Source organism: Sinocyclocheilus grahami, unplaced genomic scaffold, assembly GCF_001515645.1.
Source record: "Sinocyclocheilus grahami isolate Dianchi unplaced genomic scaffold, SAMN03320097.WGS_v1.1 scaffold307.1, whole genome shotgun sequence".
NCBI lineage: Eukaryota > Metazoa > Chordata > Actinopteri > Cypriniformes > Cyprinidae > Sinocyclocheilus > Sinocyclocheilus grahami.
In genome coordinates, this window is record NW_015505486.1 from 1,852,157 (window position 1) to 1,872,010 (window position 19,854).

Genomic DNA, 19,854 nt, shown 5'->3' on the forward strand with positions numbered 1-19,854 from the left:
GACTGTCTTCAGAAAACTTTCCATGGCATTTTCGTTTTATCTGATAAAGTAGCGTTTATGAGTGCAGCGCTGCTTTGTTTACAGTCTTTACTGGGGAAACCGCTGTATTTCTGATGTTCCAAAAGTGCTTCCTGCTGGCAGAGAATCAATGTGCATTTTCAATAATCACGTCTGCAGTTTTTGTTCAGACCAATGCGAAAATCCACCCACATAACCCCGTTTTAAATTAATATAATAATTTATACTTCCGACTCATCTCTTTTCTTAAAAAAATTGTTTAAAGGCTCAATTGTGATGTTTATTTTGTTTTTGTGAAAACTGTAAATCAATTGCTATTTTCTGGTCTACAACATGAAATAAAGCCATTATAACATGTACATGAAAAATGTAGAAACACTGGACACAACTGTGGGGCACCATTATGCAGCAGCAAGCATCGCAACAAAAAAAGGAACCTCAAGGCTAAATTTGTAAATGTGTGCAAATACATAGGGCCTCATTCATATATTTTGCTTGGGGCCCCCAAATCACTAAATATGCCCCTTGTTTCAGTAGTTTCATTAAAACATTTGATTAAGCATTCTTTGTGTGGTAGCTGTTTCGCAGCACTTTAGCTGCTCTTTAACCTCTCGTACAGCTTACGTCACCGTGGGTTGGATTCATTAGGATGCTTCGACACACAGAAGCGCAGTGTGTGCCGCGGAATAGGCTAGATCAGAAGTTCAGACAAGTCTTTGGTGTGTGTAATTTCAGCTTCTCCGGCGGTACACAAATAAACAAGCAGGGAGTGTTGTAAAAAACAGATTTAATTAGCTTGTTAAGACGGGTTTGTGAGCGTGCGAGCGCCTGCTTTCACTCGCGTTTCTCTTCCAATCACTCTGGCTTTGATGCGACTCACAGCAAAAGAATGAAGAATAAGAGAGGGAAGATAATATAAATGAGATGAGATGAGATTATGTGTAAAGGTGAAATTAGGACACACATTTGGGTTCGTGAAGCTGTAAAATAAAACAATAAAAAAACACATGATTAAAGGCAGGCAGGCAATTTGGTCCAAAAACATTTTTTGTTATGCTGGTTTAAAGTCTCTTCACATCCCGATATAGCAATCATTAAATTAGGTGGTATAATTTTATTGACATGTATTTATGTCATCTGTTGAAGGCGTAGGACCATAAAATGTTCGTCCAATCAAAATGTTCGGTCCAAACATTACAATAGGCTGTCCTGCCTGCCTGTCAAATATGTATTTGCATACTTCTGCGCAGGGATGGGCAGTATTTATGATTCATGTATTTCAAATATAAATTTGTCATTTGTATTTGATAGAGTTGATAAAAATGCCTTCATATTTTGTATCAAAATGCTTTAGTGTTTTGTAGTTTTAAAATACTGTAAAATACTTTGTAAGAAGTCTACATGATGACATCATAAAAATGCGGCTTCTGATTGGTGCCTAGTTTGCCCAGACTTGTTACTACACTATTAAGGGGATAGTTCACGCAAAAATTAAATTCTGTCATTAATTACTCACCCTCATGTCATTCCAAACCCGTAAGACCTTCGTTCATCTTCGGAACACAAATTATATATATATATATATATATATACATATATATTGTGCACAAGCTGTTTACATCGGGTTCGTGTTAAAGAGCGGCTAACAAAGTAGTTTATTCACATGATGTTCACTCCCTTAAAATGTAAATTAGGGTAAATGGCAACGTTTCCATAAAGGATTAAAGTCTGTCAGGTAATTGTAATGCAAGAGCTCAGGCAATCTTCTGTTTTATTCCTCCTGGTCGGAGGCTTCCAAACTATTTAGTTTATACAGTTGCATTTCAACTTTTATTTCAACTTTTAATTAACGTTTAAAGGTCCCATGACATGCTACTTTTTAGATGCTTTTATATAGGCTTAAGTGGTCCCTAGGAGCTTTTGTTTTGAAGGGCAGGATGATATAAAGACATGTGACAGGTGTTCATGTGGCATGTAATTGCTGTCAGGTGATCGACCAGGTAAGTTTGTTTGTTCATTTTGGTAAGGAGGCATGCTGATGCCTCATGGCTGTTTTGGCTTTGTGTGTTTGTTGTGCTTTTTGTTTGGTGCTTTAAATTTTTCATATGATAGAAATAGAAATGTAGGAGGAGAGTTTTGTATTCATTAGTGTGGGTCTGTATTTTAGTGTGGGTTGATTCACTGACACACAAACAGACAGTTCCCTGTTGATACTATACTCGTATTGCGTCTGCTAAGACGCTATGGGAAAAAGCTTTTTTTTCCTAAACTGAAGCCTTTTTTCAATCATGCAGTGAAACTGCACGGCCATTGGTTCGTGCAGTGTATAAAAAACGAACCAATGGCTCGGCAGCGGAGCGACAAAGTCAGTCAAAGCCCGCCAGAATGGGCGGGGCATCTGGCTATATAAGCGAGCGTTCGCCACAGGATTCTCAGATTTCTTCTCCTTCAGCGACGACTACGCTCTACGCTGATCCAAAGCCTGCTTGCCATTGACACACCTTCGCAGCTGGAATTGGGACCTCTCAGCACGGCTAAACTGCTTCTCCGCCGCTTTAGCGATGCAGCAGTTCCAGTCCTTTTCTCCTGCCACCATCCGGCTGCCCTAAAAGAGCTTTCTAAAAGAGCTTGGTGTTGTTGCAAATGCCGCGCCGTTACTGCGGTTCGTGAGGGTCTCCCCTGCATGCCGATGACGGCCACACCAAGTGCGTTTCCTGCTTGGGGAAATCCCACGTGGAAGCTGCGCTCACGGGAACTGAGTGTTCTCACTGCGATAACTTCAGTCTCGCATCTCGTCGCTCGCGGATTAATTTCTTTTCAGAGAGCGACTCCGTCCCTCGCACCCTCCCATTTTCTTCCTCCCAGGGACCTGTGAGGAAAAAACAGCGGCAGAGGCAGAGGACTCGAGCGACCGGCTGCAAGCGAGCTCACATCGGCCCAGATCCCACATGCCTTGCCCTCGCCCCAGAGAGAGAGTTCTCCTGTCCTTTTCTCCTGGACTGACCAGCGTCCCTCTGCCGGCGCGAGTGACCTGATCTCATCAGGCGATCGGGAGATCGATGGCCAGCCTTGTGGTGCTCGAGCGCCATTTATGGCTGACGTTAACGGAGATCAAGGAGGCAGATAAGATCCCCTTCCTTGATGCTCCAGTCTCTCCCAAGGGTCTCTTTGGACCGGCGTTCGGTGGATTCGCCGAGCGCTTCACGGAGGCACAGAAATCGTCCCAGGCTATGAGACATTTCCTGCCTAAGCGCTCCAGCTCTGCTCCTGCCTCTAGTCGCCCTAAGTCTACACCGACTCAGCAGCCCGCAAAGCCAGCACCTGCCGACACCCCGCCATTCAGGCCGTTAAGGCTCAGCAGACGCGAGGACACTCCCGCTCAGCCAGACGCTACCCTCTTCCTAAGCGCCAGGGACCCCGACCCAAGATTGCATTGGACCCGACATTCAGCCAGTCACTCGAGTTAATTCAACCCCTCGCCACACGGGCCGAGGCCTGGCAGGCCATCCCCGGGGTGTCGAGATGGGTCATGGGGATAATAAAAAAATGATATTCACTCCAATTCGCTCGAAGTCCCCCGCGCTTCAGCGGCGTGGTCCCCACCTTGGTGCAAAGCAAGGACGCTCACGGTGATGAATCTGCTGGCAAAATTAGCTGTAGAAACGGTTTGTCCAGCTCAGAGTGAGTCAGGCTTCTACAGCAGTTACTTCCTCTTCTCTAAAAAAGATGGTGGCCTCTGGCCCATCCTCGATCTCAGATGCCTGAATCACGCCCCCATGAAAAGGTTGTTCAGGATGACTACACTGATACAGATCCTTACCCAAATTCGCTCAGGAGATTGGTTATTTTCTCTGGACCTGAAGGATGCTTACTTTCACATGCAGATAGCCCCCCGTCACAGGCGATTCTTGAGATTCGCTTTCGAGGGAGTGGCTTATCAATACATGGTCCTTCCCTTCGGGCTGTCACCTGGCACCCCGCACTTTTTACGAAGTGCATGGACGTGGCTCTCTCCCCTCTGAGACCGATGAGAATCCGCATTCTCAACTACCTCGATGACTGGCTCGTTCTGGCCCAGTCGGAGGCAGAACTAATATCACACAGGACCCTCCTCCTCAGCCCCCTGGAGTGCCTGGGACTCAAGGTCAATTTCACCATATCACGCTCAAGCTCTCTGGCATTAGTTCACCTGTCAGCTCTCGACCCCTGGGTGCCGAAGTTGCAGGAATCCTCTGGAACAATTAACCAGGCCTGGTGTGACCTCAAGAAGCTCAGCCCGTCTTAGCCTTGGATTGTTGTTAAATTCTCTATAGGCATTGTTGCTTACAGAAGTTATGATACTTATAGTCATTCCTCTACCTTAACACGGCGTGATTGTACTGTGTTCCCATAACGTCTTAGCAGACGCAGTACGAATGTAGTATAGACAGGGAACGTACTCGGTTACTAACCTAACCTCGGTTCCCTGAGATACGGGAACGAGTGCTGCGTTGCTAGCCGTGCTATGTAGCCGCATGGCTCAGTCGTCGCTTCAGTCGAAGTAACCTGAGAATCCTGTAGCAAACGCCCGCTTATATATCCAGATGCGGGCGGGCTTTGTTGGCGCAGCTCCGCTGCCAAGCCATTGGTTTGTTTTTTATACACTGCGCGAACCAATGGCCATGCAGTTTCACTGCGTGATTGAAAAAAGGCTTCAGTTCAGGAGAAAAAAAGGCTTTTTCCTTAGCAGTGTAAGCACTGTAGCAGTGTTAGTAACCGATTACATTTCTCTTTACTCTGTTTGTTTTTCTAAGTAGATCAAGTCACAACACAATGTTTCCTTCTATATTAAAGCTCTTGATGTATTAGCCTTAGACAGTGCTTAACTTTTACTTAAACAAGCAAAAAATACAGATTCAGTACAGATTTACATATTTTATGCACATGCATTTTAACAAAAAAATTATAAATCCCGCACACTATCCGTACTTGCAAATGTATAAAAAAATTTAGGTTTATTCATTCACAACATTTCAGTTGACCTTCACGTTGTGAGGGACTCAATCTATTTTTGATCCATTTGCAAGAATAATGAGTATGTGGGATTTTTTTTTTTTTTGATGTTGGACCGGTTTTTGGTTGTATATTTAATTATATTTTATACAGTGTGTAGGCTAATTTAAATTTGACTTATAAAATTAAAATAACTTAAAGTAATATAATATAAAATTCTAAACAAAAATGTAAGTATTTCATTGTTTTATTATTATTTTATTATTTTAGTCTGCTGTGTTAAATGTGTTTTGAGGCCTACAGTTTGAGAACCACTGGCCTGAGAAATCCTGTGTTGGTTATCTCGTAACAGAAGAGCCTGTGGAGGTCGATTTGTGTGTGTGTGTGTGTGTGTGTGTGAGAGAGATGCAGCAGCTCACAAACCCTCTTCTGCTGTTGGTTTTATAATGCTGTAAAATCTGCAGCAGTTGTTTAAAAGCATCTGAAGATTTGTTGCAGTTGTTTCTTCTATTTTTAATCAGAAACATATTGTCTAATGCCGCTGTTCCCGGTGCCAGAAGCAGCGATTTATAGTCCAGTTTGAAGCTGAAGCGCGAGTGAATGTGTTTTCTGTTTGGCGATGTGAAAACACTTTTATCTCCTTCATCCTCTAAACATGCAGAGGAACATTTGTAAGATAACCAGCACATTTCTACGATAAAGTTTAATGAGTTTTTTCAGCTCAGGTGGGACCTGAAGCTTCTGGTGTTCATGTGTCAGTAAGCAGGTCGTCCACAGACGCTATCCATCAGCAGGAATCTGGAGAAGATAAGAGCGCAGCGAGGCGACTGAGATAGTGCTGTGCTTTTAATCTTTGCTGAAAGGACTTGGATATAAATATATGTATTTATCAAGTAAAGAGACGCACACTTTACAAAACACCCACAACATGAATCCAAGTGAGAACTTTTTGATTGTTGTGCGATATGAATCCATACTGCGCTTTTCTGAGGTATATTGAAATGTGCAGTATATGAAATTTATTGTATGGATGGATTGGAATGTGCTTGATAAATTGTGTCCCACAATGCAATGCTTATTTTTAGCATCTTCTTGTGGACTTATTGTGTGATCACCTCCCAAAATGTTGCATATTATTGTTTGAGATGTTTATCTTATATGCTGCATAAATTGCTCTGGATAAAAGTGTCGGTCAAATTCATGAATGCATACCAGGATCCACTCTCTTTGAAACCATCAGAGGATATGTTCATTTAATTTAAGTTTTGAAGAGTATTTTCTTTTTTTCCCTAGCAAAAATATATTTAAAATGTACATTTGATTGTATTTTAATCTTTCTCATCATGAAAATAGCCAGACTCCACTACCTTTAAAACCCCCTAAGGAAATTATTTTGGGACCCACTTTATATTAAGTGGCCTTAACTACTATGTACTTACATTTAAATTAATAATTTGGTACAATGCACTTATTGTGTACATACATGTTTTTACATTGTACTTATATTTAAAAAATACCTGCATGTAATTCCACATGTAATTAATTTCTGTAATTACATTTATAATTACACTGTTGACCCATCCCTTACACCTTAACCCACCCTTAAACCTACCCATACCACCAAACCTGTCCCTAACCGTATCCCACCTCAATAACAGCAAATGTGTTTTGCAATACAATATGAACACATTAAGTACATTGTACTTATTTTTTGATGTAAGTACATTATAGTTAAGGCTACTTAATATAAAGTGGGACCTTATTTTGTTTTCATTATTTAATTTAATTTAATTTATGGTAGCACTTTATTTTGATAGTCCACTTTAGACATTCTACTAACAGTAAGTAACTAAATGTCAGCTAGCACTCATTAGGGTATTAGTACACTTAATATCTTCTAACACTTTATTTTGATGGGTCCACAACATACAGCATACTGACTATAAGAAACTTTGCAAGTATAGGCCTATGTCAACTTATTCTACTAAACCTAACCTCGCAGTCTGCTCTGAGAGTTAGTATCATGTAGTTGCAATAATGAACATTAGTATCATGTAGTTGCAAAGTTACTCAGTAGAATGTCTGATTTGGACTATCAAAACAAAGTGTAACCTTATTTACTTATAGATTGTTTTTGGAAGAGATTTTGTTTTTTAGCAAATATTTTTTTAAGACTTGTATATAGAGTTTTTACTCTACATTTAATCCTACTGTAGCCTTTGTTTCGCACCATGAAAACAGCCACAGAGCTTGGGACAAACAAAACCACAATCCGATTTTGTGTTAAAATCAACTAACTTTTGTCAGCTGATCACACAAGGAGTCAAAAAGTAGTTAAAATCATTGTTGATCTTTCTTCTGGTTTGTTCAGCACTTGAAATGGAAAGTAAACTTTAGCACATTGTAGGATATAGTATTATTTTCATGACAGTAAAAGCACATTACCTTCCATTTCTGACTGTGCTGTGAGGGTACTAGAGTAATGTCGGAGTGTCCTGTTCGTCACACGTTTGTGTAATTACATGAAACATCGGCTGGCAGCTGCTGCCGCTTGACACATGACAGACCGATGGCAGGAACGTGTTGGAGTTTCACCTCCGGTGAGATTTAACCTGTGAATTCACACAGATTCCTGGAATGATGATACGAGGTTTGTGCTGCAAGCTTCAGCTTCACTGTCTCCAGGGGTCTGGACTGACAGAACAGAGTTTACTTGTATAAACTTCAGAACATGACTTGTAAACTTCACTGTAATCTCTACGCCCTGCATTAATTCCAATAACATGACTTTCATGCATAGTGTCATTAGTTGCCATTGCACAACATGTAATATTTTTGTTGCATTAACCAGTTAAGTCTTTTTATATATTTTTTGAGTAAAGGGAAAGATGTGCTAGTGGCTGAAGTTCAGGTTCTTTGGGAGTTTCAGTTGTGTTGTAGTTTTTGTTGTTACCAATTGAAATTGAATCTCACTTAACTGCGATCAGTTTCACTTTTCACTACAATTCGCACAGTTTAAGTTCAGATAAATCTGTCGTGAAGCTGTATGGAAACGTTTGTCATAATTTTTACTCGCACCAATTAACTATTTTTGGGTGTATTCACATTATGCAAAACATCTCCTTTTGTAGTTGTAAACACATTTGTAAGACTATTTGAGTGCGTTACCAAAGAAAATACTATTTCAGTGTTTCTACTTCAAAATTTGACATTTAATTCAGTGTGTTACATGTCATTTCTTTGTAACTATTTGTGGAATTTCTTAGTGAAAATAGTTTCTACACCATATTTCCTAAACCATATTTTCACCATAAAGTGCTGTAAATAATAATAAATTAGTTAAATCAGGTGCAAGATCAGTGTCAAGTATGCAATCATTTTTGACTATTAAAAGTCCTAAAACTCAAACTTGCAAAACAGGTTTTCACATCCCACAAATTGTGATTAATCCACAGAGTTGCAGTTTCATTGACAAAAGAGTTCACATATACTTGATGACTTTTTTATGTTTTTAAAATGATCATGCTGTTTGTGACTAGTAACCGTTTCTGCAGTCTCATAAGTGCACATGCTGGCAGCTGCTGCGATCTGAGGCTTTTTGATGTAAAAACATTTAACTTTGTCTTGTGTGTGCTTCATTTAATCCTTTAAAGGAGTACTCCAACAGATTTTATAAAATTTTACATCACTTGCTCAGCAATGGATGCTCTGCAGTGAATGGGTGCCGTCAGAATGAGACTCCAAACAGCTGATAAAAACATCACAATAATCCACAAGTAATCCACACCACTCCAGTCCAACTGTTAATGTCTTGTGAAGTGAAAAGCTGTGCGTTTGTAAGAAACAAATCCATTAAGATGTTTTTAACTTCAAACTGTTGCTTCTGTCTAAAATACCAGTACATAATGCATAATAACACTTCCTTACATCCACTGTTGTCTCACAACAAAATCCACCCACATATTTGTTTAGAACTGTTTTGGCTTGTAAACGGTGCTTGATCTGTACAGATTTCTCTCCTGATTCAGATGAGATGAGTTTTTCACTGGAGAAAGCAATAGTATAGATGAAAGGACTCTTATTTTACCCCGAAGCAACAGTCTGAAGTTAAAAGCATCTTGATTGATTTGACATCTACGTTCGCTTCTCAAGGTAATAACAAAAGCGCGATCGGCGCGTGGGCGCGGTCACATTAGCGATAATGAGGGCGACGGCCAAGACTTGACATCGCGTTGGTTTCATACTGATTACTTTGTCACATAATATTTGTTTTCGTCATGACTTACTTCGTTTAAAAGTAGACATGCTAAGCTTTCTATAGATATATCTCTCATGTGTGTGTGTCAAATATTCGCTGAGTTTCAGTTCATTTTAGTGACGCGTTTCAAACAGATGTGCGCGGAGAATGAGACGGCTAAAAGCACACCCTGTTTATTTTCTTTATTTTACAAAAGCACAATGTTTTGTTGATATTGTGAGTGTACACAAATAAAAGTAGACCCTTTACAGATTCGAATGGTGTATTACTCTTATGTGTACAAACAAAAATGAACGAGCATTTTAAGCTCTTTTTGCTCTTATCAGTAAAACATGCCCTGGTGGCGCCGGCGCCACCGTCGACCCCAGGAGGTTAACTGATGGACTGGAGTGGTGTGGATTATTGTGATGTTTTCATCAGCTGTTTGGACTCTCATTCTGACGGCACCCATTCACTGCAAATTTAATGTTAAATTTCTCCAAATCTGATGAAGAAACAAGCAAGAAAATTGTCATTTTTGGGTGAACTATTTCTCTAATTCTGTGCTGAAGTCACTGTGTTTGCATTGTCGTAATATAGACAATCAGCGACGGAGTGTGTGAGAATGCTGAAACGAATGAAATATGAGTTGGATGCTCTAGTGGTCTTAAATTATTCAGAATGACTCTGTCTGTGTGTTCAGGTCAATGGACGGAGTAACGTGTGTCTGACTGTTGTGTCTCTGCTGAAACCCGTCTCTGCTCACAGTCTTCATTTGTTCATCACTCTTCTGTTTCATGCTCTGTCGCAGGACTTGCGTGCTAAATATATCCCTGCCTTTGCATCTATATATCTGTTTTTCTGGCTCTCGGCGGGTCTGACAGCTGTTTCCTGTACGATGTGTGTGTCGCGATCAATGAACTGGTCACCTGTGGCGATCTGTGACAGGAAACACAGAAGAGAGCGGGAGGGAGATGGAAACGGAGGCAAAAAGACTGAAGTGTTTGTGTTAACCGAAAATATATGGTTATGTAAAAAAACACTTATGGATAATCTGCAGCGGGTTCGGATAAATTGTCTGTCTAATGCTTTAGAAACATTCCCACAGTAAAGGGATTAGAACACAGACTAAAATGACTCCTTAATGAGATTTTAATTAATCTTTTTGGTTTGTTTTCCAGCAAAAATCTCAAAAACCTTGAAACAAGATGAAGACTAGATAAACAGACTATATAAGCAACTATAATTAAATCAAATCTTTTTATTGTCACACCGTGTACACAAGTGTACCAGCAGTGAAATCCTTAGGTGTAAGACTCTGTAACATGCAGTATAGACAATATGCTTAAATAATAACATGTTCCTATTATAATACAATATACACAGTATGCACTATATACATAAAATATACACAATGAATACACAGTAAAGAATGCAGTTGCAGTAACCACAGGGAGGTATAATATTGGTCTGTTGTTATAGAGAGCAGTTGATGTGCTATGAGGTTTATTGCGAGTAGTTTACATCTTTAGTTTACATCATTACATCTTTAAATAAACATATACAATACCAAGTTCAAAATACATTTGTTGTCTTGGCATTTTCAAGTAAGTGTTGGCTGTATTATATTAAAAGGACTATGTCTTATTGTTTTTTTTAAGTATTTAAATAACCAGGGGACTTCTGTCCCGAAAATGCAGTTTATCAGAGGTCGTTCAGTGTAATAGGAACAAGACGCCATTCTGAAATCATATAAAAAAAACCTGATAGTCATTCAACAGTGTGTGACACCATCAGATGGCACTCTGAAGACCGTGTGGTGCTGTAAGAAAAGTGAGATTATTGCTCTTAAATATTTGATAATTCCACCTTTTCATGGTGTGGTAACATAGGTTATAAAAACACATGTCATTCAGTGAAATGCCAAAAAACTATGGTGCTGTGAGAAAAGTGAGATTATTGCTCTTAAATATTTGATAATTCCACCTTTTCATGGTGTGGTAACATAGGTTATAAAAACACATGTCATTCAGTGAAATGCCAAAAAACTATGGTGCTGTGAGAAAAGTGAGATTATTGCTCTTAAATATTTGATAATTCCACCTTTTCATGGTGTGGTAACATAGGTTATAAAAACACATGTCATTCAGTGAAATGCCAAAAAACTATGGTGCTGTGAGAAAAGTGAGATTATTGCTCTTAAATATTTGATAATTCCACCTTTTCATGGTGTGGTAACATAGGTTATAAAAACACATGTCATTCAGTGAAATGCCAAAAAACTATTTTATTTGTGAGATTAAAAAAAAAATAGATTTTGTGAATAATTGTGATTAACTTTACTGGTCAAGCTCAGTGTTTGAATTGGATGGCCAGTTGATAGCCTGCAATATTAGCTGAAATAGAAGTTTCGTCATTCAGGGTAATGTTTTTGTCATTCAGTGTAATGCAAATTCTCTGTTACACCACAGTGTCATCCATTACACTGAATGACAGTATCACTGTAGAAAAAGCCATTTTAGCATCTTATTTATATTACAGATAAATGAGGAATGTTTAACATTGACAAATACATATTAAACATATTACATTTTTTGAATGCTTTTTGGAATTGATTGAGTTATGTTATTGATTAATTTTAGACACCTGTGAACAGGGGAAGTTGCTAGGCACTGTAATAAAAAATAAAAATAAAACATAAATCCAACAATATAAAATAGATTCTATCATTATCATTTCTCTGTGCAATTTTTGGGTCAGAGCAAGTCAGAAACAAAGTGACAAGCTAAGCAAGCATGGCAGGGGAGCATCAGTAAAATGCTTATTATATTTTAAAATGTGCTTCTGCAGTCATTTACTCAGGAATATTACAATGTTTCCCCTGCCATTATATTAGGGGGGCGGCCTGCCCCCCTTGAAAGTCAAGTTAATTTTATTTAATTATATTTTCTCTGTAGCGCCATAAATACATGAACAACATCTCCAGAATTGCTCTGAGAGTCACTTCATGAGCATTTGACCGTTTCATTTGAGTAAAACTATCCTAATATCATTATACACACAGAAATGTAAAGGTAGGCTATTCACGGCAACCTGTCAAAATAAAAGTTCTGTTTAACTTGACATTACGGCAAAAATATATTACTATTGTTCAGTAGAATGTACGTAATAGGCTGCTACTACTACTACTAAAATTATTAAAATCTTATTTTTAAGGAATAATCATACAATATCTCTTCAATGTTTTAATTGTAAAATTATATGACCTTTATTTTCCCCCCCAAAAAAAATTGTTTAATTTTCATTACTTAAAATGTAGATTCAATGAATATTTTATGCCTTAAAAAATGTAAATATACAACACAGAATTTCAGAGCCAAAAATCATAAGGCTATTGTAAGAATAAATGAAACTAGTTTTTATGTTTTCAAACAATTAGACATGCTAAAACAGAATTAACAATAAAAGATAAGGTTGGAAAAAATAAAACATTTCATAGTGCCCTAAACATGTAATTTTTGTTAAACTTTTAATAAATTGATGTTAAATTGTTTAAGTTTCATGATTTTAATTAATTAGGCATGCTTTTTGATTAATACAATTTAATTTAACCATTAAAAAAAAGTCCAGAAAAAAAACAAAAAAAACATGAGCCTCCCCCAAGCCATAAACCTAGGGGAAACACTGTATTATTAAAACAAATTTAATGACAGACTAATACTAAAAACATTTCAGTTATGGGAACAATGGCAATATTATCTCTCTTTTTGGCAAATTATCATTCAGAGTAACAAACCATGGTCATTCAGCGTAACATATATTTATGTAAAAATGAAACAATATACTTATTGTGACTTGTACTTATTAAAATACAAAAAATAAATAAAATGTGATCATACTAAATCTTATTATATTTTAAATGACTTTCACTTCCCTACAAAAACGTCTTGCTGACAAATAGGTGAAACCTAGTGGTTTGAAGGATATTAGCAAACTATAAAAGATTTCAAATGTAAAGTTAATTTGTATTTGAGAGCTGCACTGTGATGCTTAAATAGAGTATTTTAATATGTCATCAAACAATCCATGTTTAAAATATGCCTAACAAGATTTTTTGGTATATAAATATTGTTACACTGGAATAGTGTATTAAAGATGAAATAATAATGTATGAAACGTAGTCTTATCATGATTACAAGGTCATCCAGAGTATGTTTGTTCCCTTTCATGGGAACTTCGAACTGCGTCCTCTAGGGGTAGAACCTTTCAATTCCGCTTTGAATTCTTTGTAGTGGAAAAAAGGTTCTTCAGATGATTAAAATGTTCTTCACACTAAGAAAAAATGGTTCTTTTAAGAACTGTTGACTGACAGGTTCTTTGGGGAACCAAAAATGTTATGATATGCAAAAAATATGAAATATGAATGCATATTTAAAACCTTTATCCCGTAATCCCAGTCCTCTGGAAAGGTCACATACAGGTTGTGGATGTTATGTTTGCTCATCACCTCCAAATGCACCAGAACAAACTCTTCCTCTGGCAGTTCTGGCTGAGTTACTCTGATGAAACAAGGTAAAGCTCAGATCTTGGAGTTAAAACTGCAAATGCAGAAGCCTGCGTGTCTACTTTTAGTTGAAGGTGCGAGTTTGTCTAGAACGTTTGAGAGATTGTCTGTGTGGCTTTATGCTTCTTAAAAAGCTTCCAAGCTTTTTATGTGAAAGAAAAAAATGAAAGTGTCTTAGTGCTAGAATTATAGTTTTATCATTTCTATCTGAAATAAAACAGATTATTGGAGTTACCAGTATTTCAATCTTTCTACTTCAGAATTTCATGTTTAATTCATTGCTACTTGCTATTTCTTTAGTTATTTGTTAAACTTACTAGCAATTTCTGGGTGACAGTTACATCAAAGTACAAAACTAAGCCAAAACCAGACTATATATAGTTTTGAATATGGTCTTTTTCTTATTGTTTTGGTAGCATTCTTCATCCTCTAATGGTTTTCTGGCACTTTGTGGTCATGATGGAGCTGTGTTTAGTGCTCGGTGTGTCTCCAGTATTGTGGCGGATCAGATCAGCGTGTGTTTTCCTGCAGAAACACTCTCAGGGTGACACATAGTCGCGTTTCTCCTGAGGGATTTCACATGTAAACACTGAACGTCGGAGCCGTTCACAACTTCCCTTCCGTTTATTTGGCTCCTGTGATTTCACTGTGCCAGACTGCTAATGAGTTACACTAGGGATGAGTGTGTGTGTGTGTGCGCGCGCACACACAGGTGTTTGGTCTTCAATCTGCTCAGTGTGAAGGAGAATCCCGGGAGGCTGATACATAGCAGTACTATACAGTAGCAGTGTGTAGACAACTTCTAAAATGTAAACATTTAAGTATGTACAGCCTTCAAGATGTGCATATGTAAAGTGTTTATATTTCTTAACTTATAATGTGTGTTAACAAAATTAAATGTGAAATATTATTACAATTTAAAATAACTGTTTTCTATGTGAATAAATAGTTATTGCTGTGATCAAAGCTGAATTTTCAGCATCATTACACCAGTCTTCAGTGTCACATGATCCTTCAGAAATCATTTGAATATGCTGATTTGCTGCTCAAGAAATATTTCTGATTATTATCAATGTTGAAAACCGTTGTTCTGCCCAATATTTTTGTGTAAACTGTGATCCATTTTATTTTTCAGGATTCTTTGATGAATAGAAAGCTCAAAAGAACAGCATTCATTTGAAAATTGTAAAGTCACTTTTGATTAATGTAATGCATGCATGCTGCAACAAACGTTGGGATTGGTCACTGCATGTTGTCAGTCTGAAGGTCTTTTCTGGTTGTGAACCAGAATAACCTGTCAGTTGGTTTGACTTGATGCCGATAGTCAGAAGTCATCTGAAAACAGGGAGTGTTCAGAGAGATGTGTGGATGATTGCATTCAGCAGTCGGTGACTGTCGCTCTCGTCTGTGAATGTAAAGAGCAGTGCAAACACTTCACACACCACACGATTAAACACATCATCAGCTAATTGCTCATGTAATTGTTACTTCATCTAGATGGTTTGTAGAGAGGAGGAGGGTTTGCTGGAGGACATGATTAAAGCAACAACACACACTTGTGTAACTGACTGAATACTAGAGGGGAATCTCTAACCTATTATATAAATATTAATAATACATGAATATTGAATATGAAAATATGCAATCAATGTCATTATATGTATGATTTACATGTATGCATTGTTTTCTAGCTGGGTATTCAGAGCTTAAATACAGCTGTACATTTCATTTAATTTTTTAGGATTTATACCTATATGTTTAGAATTTTTAGAACTATTTTTTTCAGGATTTATCTATGTATTTAGGATTTTTGTATAAAATAAATTTAGGATTTATAGCGATATACTTATTGTTTTATTATACCTTTTAGAACTATTGTTCAGGAGTTGTAGCTATATAGCTATTTTTATAGCTATTTCTTCAAGATTTATAGCTATGCATAGATTTATAACTATATATTTAGGATTTTCATAATTTTTTTCAGGATTTCTACCTATATTTAGGATTTTTATAACTCAACCTGATATCTTTTGGACATAATGTAAATGTATTTGTATATATATAATTTTTTTTTTTTTTTTTTTTTTTTTTTTTTTATTACTTTCCGTACCCACTGTATATTTATAGGATAACTTTTTTTCAGAATATGTAGCTTTATAACTGAATATATTCATATTTTATGATTATATTCAAGTTTTTTTCTTTTTTTCATCACACATTTCAGCCACACTTCTCCGATTTACATTTATACATTTTAGATTTATAAATATCTTCTTAAAACCACATTTCCGGTATTTGTTTTGTCATAATAAAAAAGGGAAAATAATATAAGCCCTGTCATGCACACAGTTCTGTATGTGCAGACATTACTGAAGTGAATCCTGTGGAGTGTGTGAGGATTAGAGCTGCTGTCAGAGGAGTGTGTGTGTGTGTGTGATTCTCCTCCTATTCTCTCTCTCTCTCATTCTCTCTCTCTCTCGCTCCATCACTCACGCTGGTGTTTCTCTAGTGTATCTGGCGGATCGTAGCTAGAGTCATATGTGTGCTGATCGCTCAGGATCCTGTTCATCACACATTTCAGCCACACTTCTCCGATTTACATTTATACATTTTAGATTTATAAATCTTAAAATCTTCTTAAAACCACATTTCCGGTATTTGTTTTGTCATAATAAAAAAGGGAAAATAATATAAGCCCTGTCATGCACACAGTTCTGTATGTGCAGACATTACTGAAGTGAATCCTGTGGAGTGTGTGAGGATTAGAGCTGCTGTCAGAGGAGTGTGTGTGTGTGTGTGTGTGTGTGATTCTCCTCCTATTCTCTCTCTCTCTCATTCTCTCTCTCTCTCGCTCCATCACTCACGCTGGTGTTTCTCTAGTGTATCTGGCGGATCGTAGCTAGAGTCATATGTGTGCTGATCGCTCAGGATCCTGTGCGTCTGTGAGTATCTTCGCATCTGTCTGTAGAGATGAACTGCTAGAGTTTCTGTACGGTGCTCTTCTTAATCTGTTCTGATTGATTCTGTTCTGCATTGTTCATGTTTCTAGTCACTCTTTGTGATGCTTTGGCATTATGGTGTGCAAATCATGCCAGTAAAGTGCTTTGAATGGAAAGAGAATGAGTGATGGTGATGTTTATGAGAGCATTTACAGCAGAGGAGAGTGTGTGTGTTGTGGTCATTAGTTGGACTCTTCAAAGTTCAGTAGTCTCTCTCTCTTTCTGGACAACATGCATTTATTCACACTTACTGCTGTTCGTTTGTTTGCTCTTGTTGTTTCAGACATGTAATGAGGCTTTTCTGTCTGACTCACATAATGAGTTTATGATCCACAGAACTGATGCTCATGTCTTTGATTAGTGGTGCTTGTTATGTCCAGCATCACTAGTACTGTTGCTCACGCGAGTGTGATTTGAACAAGCTAAAACTTGTCTTGCAGCTGCACTTGTTGAGAGTAGATGTGTGATTCGTTTGAAGACATGCTCAGTTTGTCAGTCTGTAAGAGGATTTTAACACTCTAAATGCATTGAATGAATTTTAATCATGTTGAATTTATATTTAGTGAAATGTTGCAGGTCTGAGATCTGTGCTCTTTTTTTTTTAAATGTCAGTTTCTGCCAATTGTTAGATATTTGTCTCAACCTCATTAAATCTGTAACTTTGAATTTTCGGTTTAAAAATGCATTGCATGACATTTGTGTATCTTTTTGTTGCTAAATTAGAACTTTTAGTTCAAGAAAATTCTTATTAAATGTGATTTCTTTCTTTATAATTCTTTAATTATTTAAATGTGAAACTCCTGAATCCTTAATAAAAATCATATTTCAAGATATAATTAAAATACAAAAAAACAATAACAATTATTTTTAAATGCATTTGCCCACAAATTTGGTTGTAATGCACAAAAATATCATTCTCATTGCTATAATGGAAAAACAAAGTTTAAATTATACAGAATTTATAGACATAACTTTTTTTTCTTATTATTTTATTGCATTTTAATGGAAAAAATTGTTTAATGGTTTAAATTCCAGAATTTATACACAATCGATTTTTTTTTTTGGTTATTTCTTTTTGTGCTTATTTATTTTAATAGGAAAAATAATGTTTTAACTATACAGAATTTGTAAACAAATATTTTATTTTATTTTATTTGTTTATTTTGGGATTAAATGTTATCTGACATGTGACCTGACGGAAATTCACCCTAAAATAGGTTTTCTTGTGTTTTCAGATGGACATTTTTCTTAGAATACCAGTAAGTTCAGTAATTCTGATAGATGTTTAGTAGTTCCCTCAGCGGTTGTGTGTCAGTGATTTCTCTGTGAACACAACTACAGATGGCGCTTTGTCGTGTTGTAACGTTTGGGCTTTGACTAAACCGCTGATGTGCTCCTGTGAGGTGTTGTTGATGCTGAAACAGCCCTTCAGAATTTGGAGAGTAAAGCAGGATGCAAAAGAAAGGTACATTATTGCAGTCACAGGAGATTAAACCCCCTGAGCTGCTGTACACCGCTAAATCTACTCCGCTTTCATTTGTCTGAGAGGAGCGCAGGAGAGAGAGAGAGCGTGAGTGTTTGGAGTGATGCGCAGGGAATGGTGTGGGTGTAGTGGGGAAGATAACTGTCATCGCAGCGCACGCCGCTCGCCTCTACACAGTTTTGTGACAGTAAGTGTCAGTGTTTTGGGAGGGAAGTGTACAGGCTGTTCTTGTCTCAGACGTGTGTGTGTGGTCCCGTCACTGTCTTAGGAGATCTGGATGGTTGTTCAGCTCTAAATCAAACGCTGGTGTCCGAAGAAACAGTGAGAGGCACGCTGTGAGGACCGAGGTCACGGCAATCCAAACATGGCTGCATCCCAAAACACATACTTCTGCTACACAGTGAAAGTATGTGCTTCAGTGGTGATGGAAGTGCACACTTTTGAGTGTTTAATTAAAACTGTAAGGCAGAGTTGTACCACACAACATGTTCAAGCACTTGCACTAGAAACCAGGCTTTATAAATTCATTAATTAACTTCTTAAAACATACTCCTGATCTTAATGTGAGCGATTCATCAGTCCATGTTATTCTAAAGAATTGTTTGACTTCATAATGACAAACCTGTTTCATTTGGAATATGGCACATTACACATGCAGAATTGTTTTCGAATGCCATGTAGTTCAGAAAAAAACACTTAAAAACAACGTAGTTAGCTTTTACCTCACATTTTGTTCACCATTTTCTACAACTAAATTAGTTGAAAGAGATCTGTCACAAACTTTTGCAGCACATATTAGTCCAAATGGCTTGCATGTCTGTCTGTTCATTTTAGTCTGAATGCATGGATGCATGATTTCATATTAGTCCAAATGCATTCATGCATGCATGACAATTAATTTTAGTCCAAATTCATGAATGCATGGCTGTTTATTAATCCAAAAGCATGCATGCATGACAGTTCATATTAGTAAAGAATGCATGCATGCATGAGTGTTTATGTTAGTTCAAATGCATGCATGCAAGATGGGTAACATGTATGTGTATGCATGTAAGATTGGTAATACTGGTCCCAATGCATGGTTGCATGATGGTTCATATTAGTCGAAATGCATGCATGATGGTTCTTATTAGTCTATATACCGCGTATTAGTCTAAATGTGTGAATGCATGCAGGGTATGTAATATTAGTCCAAATGCATGCATACATGTTGGGTAATATTGGTCCCAATGCCTGCATGCATGATTGTTCATATTAGTCTAAATGTGTGCATGCACGCAAGATATGTAGCTAATATTAGTCCAAATGCATGCATGCATGAGACGTACATCAAAAATCCTGGTGTTTGCTAATTCTTGTCCTGTGTACTACAAAGTGAAGACTGTCTGTGAATTTGGGTGCAGCCTGTGTGTTTTCTGTGTGTTTTGAGTGTTGACTGATGGGTAATTTCCATTAATGATCCCACAAGAGCAGCAGTAGTGTCTGAAGTGTACATACGAATCACGTTAAGGAAGTAGTTTTGCAGTTTATAATGATATAACCTTGGTTGCAACAGATAATT

At 37.3% G+C, this 19,854-nt stretch overlaps 1 protein-coding gene across 1 annotated transcript in view; it reads left to right on the forward strand.

Annotated features, from left to right (window-relative positions):
• Nucleotides 1-2,005: 2,005 nt before the first annotated feature.
• The window catches only part of rbfox3b (RNA binding fox-1 homolog 3b), a 218,834-nt gene continuing 200,985 nt past the window's right edge, over nucleotides 2,006-19,854 (forward strand). The window contains exon 1 of the mRNA XM_016293845.1: nucleotides 2,006-2,018. The gene's annotated coding sequence lies outside the window, so the exon portion shown is untranslated. The remainder of the gene's footprint in view (nucleotides 2,019-19,854) is intronic.